General features: G+C 36.8%; 1 protein-coding gene and 1 non-coding gene across 11 annotated transcripts in view; both read left to right on the top strand.

Moving 5' to 3' along the window:
* NRG1 (neuregulin 1) overlaps window positions 1-19545 on the top strand; it is a 200690-nt gene that overhangs the window by 67602 nt on the left and 113543 nt on the right. The window lies entirely within an intron of this gene.
* On the top strand, window positions 5907-6013 carry LOC132228910 (U6 spliceosomal RNA). The gene has a single exon (XR_009451517.1). It is a non-coding gene; the product is annotated as a U6 spliceosomal RNA (small nuclear RNA).

Here is a 19545-nt window from a genome sequence, read left to right as displayed (position 1 = left end):
CCCTTGTCATCTTTATGTTCCACATCAAAGCATGCCCTGTGGTGAGGGAAATGGAAAGAACACACACTTTGGAAGGATTCATGCTCTTAAGTCTAAATACTACTGCTGCAAAGGACTGTATAATCCTAGGCAAGTTATTATGCTCCCTGGACTCAGTTTCTATGTCTGTATAATCTTGTGCATCTCAAACCCATACTGGGAAGCCTAATGGGGAAAATGAATGTGACCTATTCAGCACAGCTTTACTGTTCAGTAGTCTCCCCTGTGTAAGGAAGAGAGCTAATGCCTAAAAGAGTGATGTGGCCCTGAAGGGAGAATGGAACTCTGGGGAGTCTTTGCATCTTATGTGAACAATATAGGACGATATCTGTATTGTTGGAGGAGGAAAGGAGTTAATGATTTTTAGTCTAAATGATGCTGCTGAAAGTTCTATGCCAAGAAATCACGGTCTTTTCACAATATTACATATTCTCAGCTAAGGCTGCATTTTAAAGGAACTTATCCAGGAAGTTGTCTTTGAAATCTCTGAATGAAATGAACAATTCAATCTTTAATTTGGCACCTAAAAGAGCTAGCTGAAGGGGAAATAAAAAACATCTTTTGTCTACAGAGACATTTTGGCTATAATGAGACACAGTGTTTTTCACTTGGGAACAACACAGTAATATATATTGATTAGATTAGACCAGATCTGCTGGCCCATTGGTGAGATTTAGAGCTATGGTTCTTATATCCCACCTGCAGCCGTAACTGACTTACCTGCTTTCATTGTGGAGGAAACTCCTCAGACTTTTGCTAAATGATTCTCAGCTGGAAAAATAACATTAAAATTTCAGATCTTTATTGGTGGCAAAATATGACTTCTGTCCTGTCTCTGTTGGAGAGCGACTTCTAATTGAATGCAAATTGTATTTCCAGATTTTTATAAACATGGCATTTTCAAGGGTGTGGTGGCTCTGTCTATTGTGGACAAATTACCATGCATCATATATCAATAAAAGCATGCTTTGAAAAGGGAACTGTCCAGCTCGTCTTTCTGGTTGCGTAGAGTTGGTTACTGATGTGTAAGATAATACAATGATGTGAACCAAGAGTAGGCACTTGTATATCACAGCCATTCATATGTTCAGGTGGGTTATTACCTTCACGTTCAGTTTGTTCATTTCATAAATGACTATAGCTTATTTTTTTCTTAGTACTACCTGCACCTTCAGTTCTGCCTTTGCCCTTTCTGAAGTCATTCGATGTCTCTCATTGCATTCCACCATTGAACGAGATAATCTCAAATTTTTAGCTCAAGCTTATAGCTAAATCATAATTAACATTTTGTATTTAGTTGAAATTACCTTTCTATAAAATTATTCTTTTGAACCATACAACTATATGTGTGTGCTATGTATATATAAATAACTGCTATTTGTACATACTGTATATATTCTAAGACATAGTTTTATTTATTGAATCATTTATTCACACAGTAACTCTGTCATCTAGGTTTTATCAGATGAAAGACTTGAGACTCAGAAATATGACATGTCCAAATTAAAAAACGAAGTAGTTAGTAGAGCAGAAATTTAAACCTTAATCTTCTGATTTTAAATCTTGCCGTCTTTTATTACAAAGTCTTATGGGATCCATACAGCTAGCTCAAGGTTAAGCCATCTATACACATAAAAGCCTAAGTGACCGGCCAACTGGCCAACCAGCCAACCGGCCAGTAGCTATGATGCGCACTGACCACCAGGGGGAAGACGCTCAATGCAGGAGTGGAAACCACAGGCATGGAAACATGGAACAGACTGATGAATCTCAGAGGGAAGCGTGCACCAGTGGGGTCCCTCAGCCTGGCCTGTGCCCTCTCACAATCTGGGATGCCTTGGGAGATGTCAGAGAGCTGGTTTTGGCCCGATCCCCGCAAGCCAGGCCGAGGAACCCCTGCAGTGCACAAATCCATGCACCGGGCATCTAGTTTCAAAATAAAAGGCATCAATATGGAATTTTTATAAATATTCCAGGAATGCAATCACATTTATCCCAAAGCCAACTTTTACTGAAATACTACTCTTGTCACAAGCTACAAGGTAGCGAAATGGACAGGAGAGCAGCCCTTAGTTAATGGCAACACAATTCAAGGGGTTAATACTATAAAATGAGGCAGAGACATTGGTCTAGAATCATTTAGTGACTGACTTTTGGCTTTTGTTACTTTGAGAATGATGTGGTCTTTTTCCAAATATGTTGTTCACAGAGATGGGAATAATCATAGAGCCATTGTTTTAATGGGAATCTCATCTTCATCAAAGAGGCAGATTTTCCTCAGTGGCAGTTTACATTTGGAATAGATGTGTTGCATTAGTCCAGGCTAACTACTATTTAGTTTATTGTATAATATTACAAATCCTGGAAATTATTTGCATGATAGCTAAATCTGTTAGTAGAAAATTATTAGACTTGGAGCAATTATTTCTCTGTATTTTATTCTCATGGGTACTTTTTACTTGAATTTTTAAAAATATCTTCCATCTTTTTGTATATTAATTATGAGAGGGAAGGACATTTTTATGTTTTCTGTTTAAGAGAAGTATTAAAACTACGGTAATTGTTTTAATCACAGAGACAGAGTAGTAAAATGGATTACATATAAAATAGTTTTAATTTTTTAAAAATGCTGAAGTGGAGCCCTAGCCCATTTTGCTCAGTGGATAGAGTGTCAGCCTATGGACTAAAAGGTCCCTGGTTTGATTCAGGTGAAGAGCATGTACCTTGGATGCAGGCTCCTCCCCTGGTCCTAAGCCCTGGTTGGTGGGTGCAGGAGGCAACCAATCGATGTGTTTCTCTCACATCACTGTTTCTCTGTCTTTCCCTCTCTCTTCCACCCTCCATAAAAATCAGTGGAAAAATATCCTTAGGTGAGGATTAATAAAAACAAACAAACAAACAAGTAATGAAATAGTGAAGTGGAGGTAAGAGAATGGTGACAGGGGAGGTACATATCAGAAAAGCATCTAGGACGGCAGAGCTGGCAAGATTTTGATAAATTTTCTTATGCTGAACTTTGTGGCTTTCTTTGTTCTTCATTTTTTCCCAAGTTATTTAGGGATCTGAGAAATAAGAAGATGGAAACAGAGGCCTTTAAATGAAAAGTCTTTAAATGCTATAAGAAACAGCTTTCCCATTTCCAAAAAATAAAATAACAAAGGAACAGGATAGAGGAAGGAGTGGGGAACAGCATAATAAACAGCAAAAAAGCTGAATGGTGATTTATTAAGAGTCAACTCCAAGAGCTTAAATATAAAGCTGGCCCAGCCTGATCCAGAGGATCAAGAGTTATCACAGGATTGTTTCTTAGTCTTTGTGCTTTGCTTCTCTACAAATGTTAGTTTCATTCTCAGTGGCTTTTCTCTGCCTGACAGGGAGATAGCTGCTGGTATCTCTAAGCCTGTATCCCTCAGCTCATAATCTAAAGGGAGACAGTCTACTCCCTTATCCAAACAGCAAATTTTAAGGGAGAATCTGATTGGCTCTGCTTGCATCAAATGCCTGCCCCTAAAATAATTCCTGTATCCAGGGAGATTAATGACTCTGGTTGGGGCAGGGCAAGGTCAGATATCCAGCCCTGTGTGTGTTTGGGTTGGTGAGGCAGATGGGCTCAGCCTCCTGGGAACTGCTTGCTATAGGTTCATTACAGAGAGCAGGGCTCTGTCCCTGAAGAAGGGGAAAGTGGGCTAGACAGGCAAAACCAACACGGTCCTCTACAGCTAACTTCAGAAGAATCAGAAAATAGGTATCGGTCACAGAGAACTTAAAAGGAAAATTAAACATAAATGTTATTGAGAATTAATTGGGCAGACACGTAAAGCAGGGTCACCATTTAAATAATGAGGTAGAAAATGGAAGACAATTGAAATTTAATTTTAAAAGACTCTTTATTAGTACCAATGAGCTCATTATAATCATTCTTAGGAATGTCCTCTGTTTTAATCTAAGAACTCATGCTTTTGTGGAATAAATAAAAAGTCTTTAAAGTTACAGTTTTCATATTAGAATGCATGGAAAGCATTTGGAAATCTGTAAAATGTTCTTTCAACTTAAAAGTCAAAAAGCACTTGATCCAGGTTCTTTTAAGCAGATTTTGAAAAGCTACTAGTGTCCTTCACCAGAGTAATTGCATGTTGATTAGTGTCCTCCCTTCCCCTCCACTCCCCTCCCCTCCCGTTCTCCCCCCACCTTCTCTTCCCTTGCCTTCCCTTCCCCTCCCTTCAACATGGAAGAGGCATGTTTAGCCCATTCCATTTAATATTGCATAGAAAACTCAGCAGACCTTACTAATAAGTAGGAGATTGCACTGATGGAGGCTTTGTGAGCATCATAGATAGCACCACTAAACCTAAGAAGGTGATGACTCTGTGGTCATCTCCCACTTTTCTCTGCCTACTCTTGTTATAATGCATCCAGCACTCATTCATTTCTTTAATAAAGGCACTCTGTATGCATAGTTCAACTAATCACCAAAAAAGTGCTGGAATGGCACTTTTCATTTTTCTCTCTGTCTACCAGAGGTCAGCTAAATCTTCATAACCAGTTATATGGGCCATTGTGGGTTCTAGCCTAAAGCTGTGCTCATCTTCATTCAAGTCCAAACTATCTCTTATATGGAAGATTTGGTGTGTAGGTTGATTTGTTAATCAAACATGAGCTATCATTTTGTTCTTCGCTCTGATAGTTCAGAGCTTTTTTATTTTTTATTTTTATTTATTTATTTTTTTTAGTGAATATTAAGCTTTTTTTATTTTTAGAAAAATGTGACAGGGGAGAGAAGGAGGGAGAAACAGACTGAGTTGCCTTTGTTAAATATTGCAAGAACTTTTATTTCTTTTATTTGTAATGATACATTTTATAAATTTAAAAATTTATTTCATTTTTTAAAGGAATTTGGGGCTATTAATTTGTCCATTTCAATAGCAGAAAAGTAAAATATAGATAGGGCTATGCTAAGTAACAACTAAGGTCAAATAGCGAGTGGTAAATTTAATTAAAGATTGATGGCCCTGTTTCTGCTACTTGATTTATAATGTTTAGTCTACAGTGCTCTGAGAATGAAGTTGCTGCATTTTTTCCAAACAAACAATAAACAAAAAAAGCTATAAAATTTAGTATGTTCCACCTCTAATGAAATGTACCAGGTGGAACCCACCTTGTCAGACAGGGTATTTTTTATGATAAAAATGTGATATGATTGAAGGAAATATGAAATGGAATAGCCTTGCATATATCTGAGAGAAAATTATTTAAGTGGCCGTATAGATTTTCTTACACATTTTGGTACATTTGCCTTTAATTGATCCAGATGGATTTTTTCTCTGTTATCCTCATGACACATTCTTAATTTCATGTCCCTAGTGCTCCAAAGCAGAAATGCATCTTTGTTCAGATTTTCCTCAAGTTATCTGTGCAAAAATAAACCATACAAAGAGTCCTTGAGTATGTTGTAGGGTAAATAGATTATGGGGGGCAAGAGAATTACCTTGTGTGTGCAAATGAGACTGTGTGTGAAAGCAAGATAAGCTTCAGGAAGGAAGTAGGTGACTGGGGAGCACACAAGGCATTTATTGGGACCTTTGAAACCCTTTTTACTGTGTAGGTAAAGGGGACTGAGATTTAAAACTGTTCAGCCTCATGAAAAAGTAAATAAAAATGAAACATAACATCCACTACAGTACAGAAACAAGTTTATAGTAAAACTTTCTGCTTGTGTTTTTTTTTTTTAAAGCACTAGAACATTGGCTGTGATCTTTTCAGTAACAAGCACACTGAAGAGTGAGTCTAATAGAAGCTCTGGTGGAGAGAGTCTTCATGAGGAATAGGGTCAGCTATAATGTCATTCAGTTTTAAAATGTCACAGGTCTGTGCTCACTTCAGCAGCACATGTACTGAAGTTGGAATGATACAGAGAAGATTAGCATGGCCCCTGTGCAGGGATGACACAAAAAATGAATAAATAAATAAAATGTCGCAGGTCCTTCCCTCCTTTTTATTTTTATTCATTTTTTAAATCATTATTTTTGAAAATGTGTCTCCCTTTTTCCCCCATTGGTCTCCTCCAACCCACCTCCACACCCATGCCTCAGGCTTTCATATATATATACAAGTTCAAGAAGCCTTTGGAAATATTGGACAATCAGAAGCATAAAACAAATTCCATCTTTTTCCAGCTCCTTGAGCAGAGGCCAGGGCTGGCTGGAAGCCTGGGTTTCCCCCAGCAACACAGGCCCCCAGCCACTCCTTAAGCGGAGCCTAGGCCCCCAGCCCCTCCTTGAGCAGAGCCTAGGGCAGGCTGGAAGCTTGGCTTCCTCCGTTGCTGGAAGCAACCCAAGCCTCCTGCTCGCTCCAGCTCTGTGGCCGCCTTCGCTCTGCGCCTGCATATGCAAATAAACCTCCATCTTTGTTGGGTTAATTTGCATGCTCACTCTGATTGGCTGGTGGGTATAGCGGACTGGTGGAGTGATGGAGTGATGGTTAATTTGCATATTTCTCTTTTATTAGTGTAGGTACCTGCAAATACCCATATTAACTGGTTGGTCGCTGTTCCACCCTGTGGTGCTGAAAAGTCAGTCACTTATTTGGAAAAAAGGGACTGAATGTCACCATAGCATTAATAAGGTTGAGTTTTCTTTTATTATTACTAAAAATAATCATTGTAATAAAGGACATAATATTTTAATGAGCACCTACCATGTGTCAGGTATTTTCATCTGAGAATAGATGAAATAAAACAGCCCCATTTTACAGGTAGGGAAACTGAGGGGCTGAGACAATTTAATATTTGTCAAGCTTATATAGTGGGTGTTGGCAGAAGCAGGGTTTCACTCCAGCACCTCTGACTCCATGTCCTGAGTTCTTTTCACCCACTGGCAATAGAAGTAGAGGGTGAAAGGAAAACCCTCAGAGGGCTCCTCTTATGACCTCAATCATGTGACTCTCTTTAGAGGGCACGTGGTCATTGCAGCTAAGTTTAACAATGGTCTTTTTCCCTAATGAGTTTACTTAGACCAAGTCAGTTTTATGAATCAAGGTTCCTGAGTAAGGTACAAAAATATATGCACATATTTACTATGATAAAATGCATGAAAACTAGAATGCTTATATATTTATATAAATACATTGCTTGGTTGGTACTTGGATAATTTTGAAGAAATACCATGAACCTCTCTGCCTTTATCCTCTAGTACACACACTTTGGGGATGGAGGGAGAAGGCTGAGCATGTTATGGTAGATAAAAGGTGTATGTATTAAATATCTGGAACTCAGGTTATTCAAAGAAAAGAATAAACAGAATATATGATACATAGCCTCAGCTACTTCTTCCTTGATTTTGATGTTAATTTGCAGATCAATTTTGACATACAGAATAAAAACTATAGCTTTTTGTTTTTAAATTCCAGATTGATATGACAGGCTATTTGGTTTTAATAATTCCTGCAGTAAGTTCTCTTTTTTTGTGTTTGGATTGACTTCTTTTGTCAGTTTCCAGTGAAGATGGCACTGTCATCCCCTGCTGCATGCAGCCTTTTGTTGTACTGTGGTGTAAATTCCAAGTGACTGGCAATGATTAAACACAAGATAAAACTTGAATGGCACTATCTCAAAATCTACTTAAAGCCATGACAGGTATCTGTCTGTAACAATAGATCCGTTTCGAACACACGAAGAATAAGAAATTGTGACTTTTTTGTAGATGCATTTCTTTTTCTTTGAAATCCAATGGCAAAACTACCCATTTGTTCTGTATCACTAAAACAACGATAAAAATTTCTTGGGTAGACAATACAAATACACAATTAATTACACTTGAACTTGACATCTGATAGTTTGCACCACACCTATTTTATACCAGTTGTAATTTTCCCATTTGTATACAGATACTATAGTAACTTAAAAAAAAAAGAATGCATAACTGTAATTAAAAAGCGAGCACTCAAGAAGGTGAAGACACAAAGAATTAATTGGGATTATGCCTCTCCTTTCTGCATCGATGCGGAAGCTTGGTGATCTGAATTGTCTTCGACTGTGAGCTAGGACTCCCTCCAACCCCCAAGGCTCTTTAACATTTGTTATTACTTAGCTATTTTATTTGGCAGCCATCCCTTCCATCTCATCTTCTAATGCACTGGCAAGGCTCCTATTGCCAATAGCTTAGAGTCTACTACTGCTAGGGTAAGCGGCATAGCCGAGCATTCTAGCCTCTGCATCCTTCTAAATAATGCATCTGGTTTCCTGTAACTACATGAACCCTTAGACTTTGGTAGGCATGTCTTTGTTAGTCAGAGAAAAAGAGTTGGGAGATGAACGATTAGGGAAATAGTTGTAGGCAGTTATTATCACTGATTAGAACCTGACTCCATCATATATGCATTAATCACTGGGTTAATGCTAATGGAATGCTTATGATATTTAGGGTAGACATAAACAAGATATATAAAAAGAATATCTTTGCTGACTGAACTGCATGCTTAATTCAACATGGAAAAATGCTCATCATGTTAAACTAGGATCTTTTGAACCTCTGTTGTCCATAATTAGATCTAATTTACTCCTTAGTTTTAAAATGTTTTTTAGTTTGCACAGAGTTTATTGACTTTTGGGGAGTGTGCACACTTGTCCTTAGAACAATAGCGAGATATTAGTTAAAGATAATACCTAACGCCCCGGGTAGATTGATGGCATGAAAGCCATCATTGGGCAGTCACATTAGAACAGCGTTCAGTATGAAAATTATGTTGTAAGGATAAAAAATTCAAATTGATTTAGATGTTGAATGAGAAGCAGGTTACTCTAGAGCAGCAGTTCTCAACCTAACCTTTGGGTCGAACAACCCTTTCACAGGGGTTGCCTAAGACCAAAGGAAAACACATATATAATTACGTATTGTCTTTGTGATTAATCACTATGCTTTAATTATGTTCAATTTGTAACAATGAAAATACATCCTGCATATCAGATATTTACATTACGATTCATAACAGTAGCAAAATTACAGTTATGAAGTAGCAACAAAAATACTTTTATGGTTGGGGGTCACCACAACATGAGGAACTGTATTAAAGGGTCGTGGCATTAGGAAGGTTGAGAACCACTGCTCTAGAGCCTTGCATACTTTCATCAAATTTAATTGAAAGAAGGAAAAAGCATGTTTCTAACTGGACAAACGATGTTAATTTTGATCATTTTATTATGGATTTCTTTAATTACCATCAATCTGCACATTTCATGTATTTATGAAGATTATGGCTATTAACTTAAATTGTAAAACTTAAAAACATCTTTAGCTTTTGCCATGTCAGTGATTTTGCAGATCCGAAGTAGTTACCAAATGAATTTTGTCAAATAACTAATCCTTATTTCGTTGACTCATGTTGAACTTCCTCATTGATTAAACTAGTTTCTATAAGCAACCAATTTTTAAATCAAATCATCAGGTCTATAGCTGTATGTATGTAATATAATTTTTTCTTTTGATTTTGACCACAGTATTTTTTTTTCTATTTTGAAGGGTCAAAATGTCTGTGAAATTAAAACATTTCCTTAACAATTCAGGAAATTTGACTAACTATACTTTAAAAACTGTGCATTGGCATCACCAACAAAGAAAAAGTCTTTAATTCACCATAAAGATAACACTAAAATGCATTAATATTTTATTTTATTTATTTATTTTAATCTTCCCATCAAAGACAATCAAACCAATAACTTTTTAAGAAAATAAACCGACTGTCAAATTACTACTCTAGCCTTGTCTGTTTTGGTGAGTTTTCTTTTGATGGTTACTGAGGATGGAAATAGACAGAATTTGTTTTATGCTTCTGATTGTCCAATATTTCCAGAGGCCTCTTGACTAGGCATGGTCCCTCTGGAACTGAATCTCTGCATTCTTCTTCTATCACTAGTCAAAACAAAACACTATCAGAGGAAAACATTTTCATAACTGGATCCTGAGTGAAGGAAAAATCTCAGACACTTAGACATGTGTATACAATAAACAGTGTTTCCTGACAGGCTCATTTTTTTTAAGTCGCTCCACAGAATGTCTACCACACAAATAAAATTAATTATAAGACTATGGGCTCTCACTTTGAAAGAATTTGCATTTATGCCAGACTGGCATTAGGAAAACTAAGTCCTCCATTAGAATTCATAACCATGGAAGCAAGGACTCATTGCAGTATCTTTCTCTCTTTTTCTCTGCCTTGTGTTGGGCCTGGCAGTTATTAGATTCTTACTGAATAATTATTGAATGAATGAATGAATGAATGAATGAAGTTATCAAAGGAAGCAAGGACAAGATCAACCTAAAATGTATTTGGCAAAACTGAGAATTAAGGCACATGTTTTAAAAACGACATGGGAAATAAGTGACAGACAAGGCATTAATTAACTAACGGCCAGACCTCTCTTTTCACTATAATTTTTAACTTGCTCTAATTTACAATGGTTTCAAATATTGATTTAATTTATTTAAAAATTGAAGAGAAATTAAATTTTTCCACTCAACTCTGGGTTTAGGGCATGTCTTTCCCCCTCATCTTGTTCATGTTAGGAGAAATCTATAGCAGAAAGACATCATACATATTATGTAGTAGCTTTAAGTTTTTTGATTCATGTACTTACTGTCAACATTATTTAAATGGTTGGTTTTTATCATGGCCAGAGTTAAGCCACACATCATAATAAAGAGGGTCATCTAATGTTGCAGATTAAATTCTGTTGTTGCAAGAAGGTGCACTGTTCTGAGAAGTAAAAGTTTCCGAAATGGAAGTTGTGTTGTGTATGTGAGCCTATGCATTATTATCATCATAATTGTTCTTGTTCTCTTCTCTTCCTCCCCCAACTTCAGTCTTGCTTGGGCCCAAGTACTGGAGAGCTCAAAAGAAAAAGATTTATTTTTTATTGAATTTATTGGAGTACATTGGTTAATAAAATTATATAGGTTTCAGGTATACAATTCTATAATACATCACCTGTATATTGTATTATGTTTTCACCACCCCAAGTCAAGTCTTTCATCAACATTTATCCCTGCATACCATCTCTCCCATTTCTGATGTTGCCAGTTACCATTTTTCTTTTTGAAGACTTCCATTGGTGTACTTTTACAGTATAATTCTCAAGAAGAGAAAAAAGGTGTTTGTAGTGAGGATTATAAGGAAGGAAGGACTGATATAAATATTCTACTTGCCACAATGTCCAACCTGCTCTGTTTTTCACAGTTATTCCTCTCTTCTACATTCCAAGGTGACTCAGACCTTACCACTCTCAAAACCTGAATCATGCCTTCACTCTCAGTAGAGTGCCTCACTTACTGCTTCAGACAGAAAAGAGACCATAGGATGGAACTTCTTTTATCTTCCTGCTACCAAATCTATAAGCCCTAGCACAATGTCTGTGAGATAAGTAGCCACTTAGTAAACATTTTTTGGGGATGCATGTGGATGGAGAGCTAGATAAATTAACATATATCTTGAGTCTTTAAAAATGGTGGCTATTTTTATTATATATAAGACAGTGACCTTAAATATGAAATCTACTACTTTTGAGAAGCAGGTCATCCTTGGGACTTGTATATTTTAACTGCCAGGCTGTGAGAGGAAGTTAGTTTAAATGCTGAGCAGCAAATATACAAGTCAGTTGCTGCATGTTGGCTGAATTTCAATATATCATTTCATTTTGAGGTGGACAACTCAAGCATTTAGCCTTGATTTTTTCACAACATATTTACCATGGAAATAATTATTTTGTACCTATTTGACAGCCATAGGTTATTTTAAAATCACCCGACTCTAGAAGTACAGCTAACTCTGAGCCTGAGATGCCAAAAATGTGTTGCCTTTCATTGTACTTTTATATCTCTTTTAAATTTCAGAAATCTCTCCCTGCTGTTCTTTTGCATCACCAAAAGCTTAGGTACCTTGGAAAACTGCTTTAATATAGTATTTCTTTTTCTTTTTTCTTTATTTATTGTCTAAAGTTTTACATATGTCTCCTTTTTCCCTGATTGACCCCACCCCTCCAGCCATTCCCACACCGGGCAAGCCCCCACCGCCCCAGTGTCTGTGTCCATTGGTTATGCTAATATGCATGCATACAAGCCCTTTGGTTGCTTTCTAACCCCCACTCCCTACCATTTGTCTCTGGATCTGTTTTTATTCATCAGTTTATATTGATCATTATATCCCACATATGAGTGAGATCATGGGATATTTATCTTTCTCCAACTGGCTTATTTCGCTTAGCATAATGCTCTCCAGTTCCATCCATGCTGTTGCAAAAGTAAAAGTTCCTTCTTTTTTATAGCGGCATAGTATTTCATGTATAGATGTATCACCGTTTTTTAATTCACTCATCTGCTGATGGGCATTTAGGTTATTCCCAAATCTTAGCTATTGTAAATTGTGCTACTATGAGCATAGAGGTGCATATGTCCTTTCTGATTGGTGTTTTTGTTTTCTTGGGATATAGTCCTAGAAGTGGGATCACTGGGTCAAATGGTAGTTCCATTTTTAACTTTTTGAGGAAACTCCATACTGTCTTGCATTCCCACCAGCAGTGCACGAGGGTTCCTTTTTCTCCAAATCCTCGCCAGCACTTGTCTTTTTTTGATTTGTTGATGATAGCCATTCTGACAGGTGTGAGATGGTATTGATCTCAGTAGATTCTTTGGCTTTTAGGGTGTGAATGGTTAACAATAATTTAACTCATGATTTTTTTCCTTGGAGTCTTTTGTAGGTGAAAGGGAAGAATGAGGGGATCCTTTTGGATGACTTTGATATTGATCAGTATAGACTGCAGTAGTAAACATTTGGAAGGTCAGGATGGAAGAAAAAAAGGGGACTAAATTCAGGTATTTAATCTGGGTGAAGAAGACTTAACCTGAAAATGGGTTGTCTGACCTCCAGTGACAGTGATGGCAAAACCACAAAGAAGAATTTTTGAGAAACACTTCTGAAGATTTATGTTTCATTTGAGAAGGCTGTCTGAAAGCCTTCTGAACCATTTCAGTTAAGCTTTCCTTCTTATGGGAGATGGATGGGGGCAGAAAGAAGCATATGGTTGAAACTCTGCACTGCAGTGATATGTAAAAGAAGTACTTTTCCTGCTAGGTTAAATTACTCTGCATGCCTCTTGCTGTCAGTATCGTGATTTAGTTAAATACAGATGCTTTTAGAGGGGCTTTGTGCTGCATCATAAATATTTAATAGTTTTATAAGATATCTGTATGCATAGCTGGGTGGGAAGAACAGCCGTGGAGAAGCTCAACCTCTACCTGAATCAGAACCTTTGGCCTTATCGTGTCCCCTGACCAGTTGACATTGGAAAAGATAATGTCAAGATGGGAATGTCATTAACAATAAAAAGATTCTATTTTTTTTCCCAACAGAATGAAGCTTACTCTCTAACCCTTCTGATTTTGTCAGTAGTTTGAACTTTGCAAGTTTCCTAGTCACATTATTCATAGGTGTTACAATCCCCTTATGATTAAAGAATAGCATAAAAAATCCCTTCTCAATTAGTAAGTAGTATGGGTGGGAGGGGTCAGGAAAGGGTCTTAGATTTTCTGAGACAACTAATGGTTTGTCATATAAAGATACTTCACTGTCATCTGATAATGGTTCTGATTATATGGACCTTATGTTCTTAATATAATATTAACATTCATCTTAAAAGTTAATTTCTTAAAGTAAGAGTATTAGGAAAAGGTGGGTGGGGATGGGTCATGTAGTGGAGGGAGGAAGAGATGTAACCTGGTGCAGGTTACTGAATGTGGAATTGGTAGATATTTTGGAGGGGAGGGGCAATGGATAAGGAGTTTTTAATAATAAAACTTACTACAGTAGGTTATGATGGGTTCTCTGCCCTATATGTTGGCCAGAAATAGCCATGAAAATTTTTTTTTCAAAAGGTTTATCAGCATTTTATTGTAGAATTTTTAAACATACAGAAAAGTTATATGAATTGTACAGTAAACAACTTAAGCCCATTATCTAGATTTTACACTTAACATTTTGCTTTATCAAATATTATCTATCCATCAACCTTTTTTATATTTGATGCAATTTTATGTAAGTTGCACCCATGAGTGCATTTTACCCCCAAGTATCCCAGTATGCATGATACATTTGTTTTATTACATTCTCTAAAAGAATATATAGATGAAGGATTAGGCTAACAAATAGAATATAGGTTTCTCTGCAGTGAGTCATCATATTTGGACCTGGCACTTTCTAGTCATGATATTTCAGAGCAGAACCCAGTCATCAGCGGCTTTCTTTTTCCTATTCCTGACAATCCCTCCTTCCCGGTGCCAGTCTTCTATTTCCCCAAATTAAAAGAAGAAGGCACCTTGGCTCACCATTTCTCAGGTATTAGTAATTCCTAATGTTGTGTGTGTGTTTGAAACATTGCAATAATGTGAGGGCGGTCCCTATTTTGAGGTGACTGTCATGGACTTAAGCTCCCTTCCATCCACTACTCTTCATCCCATATCTTCCCATGTAAGCATAAAAGCTCACTGTAATGTTTCAATTGTTTAATTTGTGATCTCCAACCTGTTCTCAATGAAAGTTATGGGGCTCAACAGCCCATATTCTGTGTGTCCCCACACTGTGATGAAATGCTGTTGAATAATGAGTTCAAATGTGAATATTAGTCTCTGAATAACATTCAGAAAAAGAGCCTGAATATTCTGTAGAATTGTGACCAAAAGTAGTCATGGGAGCATTAAATAGAGTAAACTTCCAAGTAGACAGTTACAGTGAAAGGCCACAGTGAGATATATCTAGCCCTGGCCAGTGGTTAGAGTGCCGGCCCTCAGACAGATGGGTCGTGGGTTCAATTCCCAGTCAAGGGCACATACCTCGATTGCAGGTTCCATCCACGGCCCCATGGTGCGTGTGCTGGAGGCAACTAGTAAATGTGTCTTTTCACATAGATGTTTCTCTCTCTCTCTCTCTCTCTCTCTCTCTCTCTCTCTCTCTCTCTCTCCCTCCTCCTTCCCCTCTACTCTCTCTCTAAAGATCAATGGAAAAAATAAAGTGAGATATATCTACAGACATAATCCATGGTAGTAGTGAGAGAAAATCTAAACTGTCCACTCTACTGTTCCTTTCTATCTAATTGGCAGAATGTAAGCAACGAGCTTTCTTTTGTAGAAATGAATTGAAAGGGGAGGAGCAATAGACATGAATTATACTCATGATTCTGAAATTAATGTTGGTGTGACTCCAGGACATTTTTTCTTCTTGTATAAAATAAAATTTATGAGTAAGGACTAGTCTATTTAGCTCTAACATTCAGCCAGTGAAAAAATTTAATTATTTTTGAGATTACACTTTATTTTTGGGTTAACCCTAAATTCTTTCTTTCCAAATAATTTCTGAAATAGAAAGGAAAGGAAAGAAACAGTCATTCTTAAATAATTCTGATTGGAAGGTTTGAATTGGAGGTCAAATCATAAGATAGTTTTATCTTTCAGCTTTCAAATTTATATTTTTAAAGGAATTAAAAGTGTAACAATGCAGAAAAAGTTTCCATCCCTTGGACTGGGAAGCAGCAGAAAAATATGAGGCTGCCCTTGGATTTTAAATGAGATTCTTCCATGTCTCTGAGCATCAGAAGGCTGTGACCTTACAACAGTATTGCTGCTTGGGTGACTCATTCAGAATGCCAAATCAGTGCTGGAGACTGCATACATACCCCTCCATTTTTTCCCTTTGGTGCAACCTTATATTTTTATTTTTATCAGCAAAAAGTAGAGAGAACTGTGTACCCTCTAAGGAAAATGTAAATCAAACTAACACATTTCTACCTAGTGCATTGTAATAGTGATATGCTGTACTATCCACTGCATTTCTGGATTGATTTGGGGACCATTTTATAGACTCAGCTGTCAAGCGATTGAACTCTAAACGAATAGCTAGTGCCTAAGTATAAATCAAGTTCAATTACTTCCATTTTATAAACTTTATGGAAATTGTATTAAACTAGCACTGATTATCAGAGGCAGTTCCCCCTTTTTAATTTCTTTCTCTGCATCAAAGTACAGCCTTTATTGTTTTATTTAAATGATATTGTACATATACATGCACACAAAAGTGCAAATTACCCCTTGTACATTTGCTATATATCTTGAGGGTAAAATAAACAAACAGAAATTCTCTCTAAGTTGTGCTGCCTTGTGCTGTGAACTTAACTTATAGTTGTGAATATTAATGAAACAAAGCAAATGTATTTGTTTAAGGTAACTAATGCATATATCGCTCTAGTCAACATTAATAAAGACCATCCATTTATACAACATCAGAATAGTCACTATACAGGTAATTTTCCTTTGGATTTTTCTTCTTTCTGTTATTCAAACACACAGAGTAGTTTAACATTATTGCCATTTATTCACACAAGTAAAATTCTATCTGAAGTACTCATATCTTTAAGACATTTTCACATAGTTTTCTCATCCCCCTTTAGTTGAGTTTCCATATTGATACATTCATTCAACAGTACTTACTGTGTGCCACACATGTCCTAGGTAGTAGAGATATAGTGATGGAAACAGACACAATTCTTCCCTTTTGGAACTTGCATTCTGGTGGTGAGTTTATCACACGTTTCATAACAAAGCACACTGTATATGAAATACTGATAATTCAGAAATACTTCCACTTTCCTCCATCTTTTGCTCATAATTCTAGTAATTCCTAAATAGGCAATGGATGGAGTCAAACAATGAGAAATAATATGTTAACTATGTAAAATGGCATAGTTATAAACCTTTCTCATTTTTTCATAAAACTATTTTGAATTGAAACTCTCAAGGACATATCACTTTATTATATTTTTATTTGTGTTGTGAAGTTTCTTGGGATGCCGTGTTGCATCAGCAACATCAATCACTTCAGAGTTCATAATTAATCATTGTCAGAGATTTAATGCCACGTGACCTACTGAGATTTTGTAGAAGAAAGGGCAGCCTACCCATAAAAAAGTCTCATTATTTTAGTGCAGTCCACTCATAAAACTAGTCATATGGAACATGTTTTCCTTTTAAAATTAAATGTGGGAGAAGCTGAAGCTATGATGCATATCCAGTTAATTTTTATTATTGAGTTGGAATTCACTTAACATAAAATTAACCATCTTAATGTTAACAATTTATTCCATTTATCACCATTGTTGTGCATCCACCATCTCCATCTAGTTCCAAAACATGCCCAGTATAATTTTAAAAGAAAAGTGACTTGTAAAGTTAAAAATAAAATAAACAGTGGCTGCTTATAACCAATAATTTTACTTATGGGGAATGAGAAATTAATAGGTTCTCCCAAAGTAAAGTAGACGCTTTATAACTATCACATTTAATAAAAATACCATCCTACATAAAATTCCCACATTCTCATCTTTGAGATCATTTACTGTATCATGTGCTACAAGGGATCTGAACTCATAAAGAACCCAATGTGCCAGAGTAAACTGATCATCTTGGTACAAAATGAGAGCACAGACCCACAGTCAATATCAAACATTTAAAACAGCGTCTCACAAGATAATTCTTAAAATTAAGTCTATTTGTCTTCTCTGAGTATGTTTTCACTGAGTAAGAATAAGGTACAATCAGAGTCTTGACTAAGCCTCAAAGTGGGGAGAAAATTACCTGCACACTAAGGTGAAATGAGTTTTATCTCACCCATTTAGAATTATGAATAATGTAGAACGTCAAAGACCACGTTGATTAGGTTTATCCTCAGAAAGCTTTTCTGTTTAGCAGATGAGAGAAGAATTATAGAAAAAACAGTTAAATTTTGGTTTATTCCCTATTTTTCATCCACTGGAAAGATCTGTGGTGACTGAGTTAAGCGTAGTTTGGGTAACCGAGTTCCACGAAAACAAGATGCATTCATGGAAGGCTTATTTTGGATCAATCAGAAAAATTTTATAAGTATGCACCTGAACTGGACATTAAAATATCTGAATAAATGGAGGAGATTATAAAAGGTATTTTAAATAGGCAGATGGTATGAAAAATGTCTGCCAATTTATTAGAAGTGGCATAATCTGTATAATTCAATCTCAGTGAAAAATAAAACCAAAAATGATGTATTGAAGAAATAGCATAGCTCTAGTTTGGGACAACTAGATATTGGTAGACCTGACCTTCAAAGAATTATATTCTTCAGTCCTATATACAAGGCATAATTAAATAATAACATCAACTGTGAAGATATGCCCCAGTAATGGCATGGTTAGGACATGCTGGGTCTGTGGCTTGGAAGCAAGAAGGTCTCCAGGAAGGAGCTGACAATTGAGCTGGAGGTTAGTTTTCAGATGGGTGGGAAGAGGCAAACGGATCCATTTGCGTACTCCGTTTTCTCTCTCTCTCTCTCTCTCTCTCTCTCTCTCTCTCTCTCTCTCTCTCTCTCTCATAGGAAGCAGCACATTTTTAAGGTTACCTTGAGGTCCTGAAGGTTTCTTGTGAAATCATGATTTCATAATTCATTAGCAAATAAATTGTTATAAGTTATACATAGTCATCTCCAAAGATTGCCATCCCAAAATAAAATTACTGCTGTCATTGTGGTATTAGATACCCCAAATTAAATTCTACTTTTTCAGCCATAAAATTTAGGAGCAAGGATAAACTTCTTCAGGGATAAATATTTCCAGAGTGAAATAGCCAAAATACCGGGGGGGGGGCGGGAATCAAAAGAGAAAAGAATTTGGGTAATATGGTCAAAAGCAAAATGGCATTTATCATCCTCTTTCATCTGCTGGAGCTATGCTAAATACTTCTGATAATAGAGTACATAAAATTAATGCAGAACCAAAGAGCCTAGTTTGAATTGAGGTAGCAGAGGAATTTGAGTATCTTTTATCTGATGATATAATAGAATTTTTCTTCAGTGAAGCTGGCTTAGAAAGAAGCTGGAATATTATGTAAGTGGATCAGAAATAGTGTGTTTTGAAAAGGCAAATCCCTTTCTGTATTACTTTGTCTGCTCTTGACCTGGATTGACTTACTAATATTTACTTCCTTAGCTTCTGTGGTGGATTATTTGATTCTTTGTCCCTCATCCATAAAGATGTATTAGTCCCATCCTTGAATCTCAGGTGGCACTGCGACGGCTTAGCCAGTAGGATGCAGTGGAAATAACCTGTGCCGATTCCAGATGGAGACTTTAGGAGGCTGGGCAGCTTGCACTTCCTCCCTCTAGGAATGCTTCCTCTCAGAACCCAGCTGCCACACTGTGAGCAGCTCGGCCACTTAGAGAGGCCACATGTTGGTGCACCATTTGCCAATCCCAGCTGGGCTCCCCGCTGACATCTGGCATCAGCTGCCAGTTGTGTGTGAGCATCTTCAATGTGTCAGCCCAATTGTATCTCCAGGTGTTTCAGCCCCAGCTGCCATCAAATGGAGCAGAAGAACCACTCGGCTGAACCCAGTAAACCTGCAGACTAGTGAGATAATATACAATGGGCATTACTTTTCGATATTTCAG

This window comes from Myotis daubentonii, chromosome 2 (assembly GCF_963259705.1).
Source record: "Myotis daubentonii chromosome 2, mMyoDau2.1, whole genome shotgun sequence".
NCBI classification, from domain to species: Eukaryota; Metazoa; Chordata; class Mammalia; order Chiroptera; family Vespertilionidae; genus Myotis; species Myotis daubentonii.
Note: the sequence above shows the minus strand (reverse complement) of the source record. Positions and strands in the feature narration are given on the sequence as shown.